This window comes from Alosa sapidissima, chromosome 15, assembly GCF_018492685.1.
Source record: "Alosa sapidissima isolate fAloSap1 chromosome 15, fAloSap1.pri, whole genome shotgun sequence".
Lineage (NCBI taxonomy): Eukaryota > Metazoa > Chordata > Actinopteri > Clupeiformes > Clupeidae > Alosa > Alosa sapidissima.
Window position 1 is genome coordinate 13359003 of NC_055971.1, and position 2427 is coordinate 13361429.

Below are 2427 nucleotides of genomic sequence, written 5' to 3' on the forward strand. Positions count from 1 at the left end.
TTTAAATGAATTTCATGAAATGGTACATGTAAATCTATCTGTGGCCTTTGTAGGTGAATTGTTGTGTTGTGTGAGAAATGTTTGAGGCAAGATAGTAGTGTGCTAGAGCAAAAACAAAAACAAAGTGTGGCTTACACCACACCCTCTCTAAGGTCCTCATTTAGTGAAGGTTTGTTGGTGAAAGTTGATATCAACAATAAGAAAACATCCTGCAGCCAGTAAAGCCAGAGAATGACACTGTGGAGGTAGGCCTACTGGAGGATGATTTGAGTACAGTTTTTTGGATTTTTGACACTGTCTACTACTTTGGATTTGTTGCCAGATTTCTTAATGAAAAGAACACTACGACAAGAGCACAATGACTGTCTTTGTCTGCAAAGTGGGTCCTTCTCTGAAAGCTGAACAATAAGTAGTTTATGGCAGTTACATCTCAGGTGTTGTGACTGCTATTTGTTTTACTGTGTGTTATTTTTCTCATGTTGACTGCTTCTGGTTTGTGGTCTGCTGCTATAACACAAATTCCATCTATTCTAATTTAATGTTTGCCCATGATGACAATTCTACAAACAAGAACTGTTTAAATGGGTTAGGTTATATAAAAGCCATCTCAAGCAGTTTGATATAAGAGTTTAGAAACAAAAATACAATATTACAATGCACGTTATCTATATTATGTGGTGATCCCATGACTTGGTTTATTCCAGACCTACCGTCAATCTATAATGACATGTTTAAAATGGTGTAAACATCATGAGTAACACTACTATCCAATTTATTTTCTAATCTGTAATGGCACTTTCATGATAACATGGTCCTGTTTTCTACAATAATTCATTTCAATACAATAAGTCATTCGGCATCGGTGGTTTTCATCTTTTAAAACATTATAATTCCCTGCACAATGAATAAAGCTGTAATGTTGACCTTTTTTATTTAATGCATGCCTTATAAGGAGTGATTATATCAACATGATTGAACATCAATCATTCTGCCATACATAGCACAAACACAAAATATTACCTAGCCTGAACATACAATGTATAATCATTTTGTGTAATGTTTGCCACACAATAGTCTGCTTTAGTTAACCAGAACATGTCATTACTAATCTATAATGAAGGCCTTTGATAGATTTGTGAAGGCCAGGGGTGCCTTTTTCATAAATCAGATGCACATTGTGTAGGCACATTACAAAAAGGGTCAAATCTGTTGTATCTGCCAATGTGTCTCCCACATACCCTCTGATGAAAATATTCTTTGTAAATTCTTACTCAGAGCGCTGTGGCTTAATAACTTATGGCAGTTTCAGAGTTTTTACAGAGGTGGAACTGTAAACAGTTTCTGAGGAATGCAGATGTTCTACAGAAGTTAAAATGGATGTGTACTTGAACAATTACCATGGTTTCTAAAACTGAAGAGATCTATCAGAAGGGAGGGATGAGTGCAGTGTTGCCAGATCGGGCAGTTTCCTGCCCAATGGGGCTGTTTAGAACTTTTCACTGCGGGTAAAAAATACTTTGGGCGGGCCAGCAAAAAATTAGCTAGTTTGAGATTACCTTGCTGGGTTTTTGTAAACATGCACCGATTGTATTCAGTTGATTTGCAATGCATTTGAATTCCTCAAATTCCAGGCTACTCCATCCAATCCATAGGAAATAGTCTACTTCTTCCTGCTACCCAATATGAGTTCTGAACACTACCTAGACAGAGCTACTGCAGTCTGTTAAGAGGGCCAAAACAGCTGAATTCGGTAAGATATTGCAAAGATAAGGAGCTTTCAAATGACAAGCAATAATTAACATAGGCATGTTTTGCAGTTCTCTGTCCATAGAGAGAAGTGAACCTTATCAGTCAATAATGTCTTCGAATGTTGGTTGGCTCCTTCATGTGGCCTAGACTATGCTTTGGCTGTATTACTTTAAAGTAGGTCTGTGTCACAGTGGTCTAGCAGCCATGGCTATTAACTTACTGATGAAAAAGGTAAATATATTTTGGGAGGTTTTGTGTGTGTGTGTTTGCATTTGTTGATTTTCCTTTTTCTCAAAATAAATTGATTTCTCTTCAGTGTTGGATTTTTCCTCATTTCTTTCATTGTGAGATTACAATAAATCGGCAAAAGATATTTTTTATAACACTACCAAACCATCTGGGCGATACAGTTTAGACTTGAACTAGATGTACCGCAGAGTGGTACATAATATGACCGCCGCCCAGTCCAGCACATTTTTTCCACAAAAATAAATCACGCTGAAAGGCCTATATGATTCTAACTGTCTCACTAAATTGCATTATCCACACTCAATTCTCACTGGTATCTGCTAGACAACAAGTACCAAAACATGATTAGTTCATAGATTTCACATGTAAAATTCATTTTATACAACCCCACCCCCATCTTGCCTGTTCATAATTCTGAGAAATTCTTGT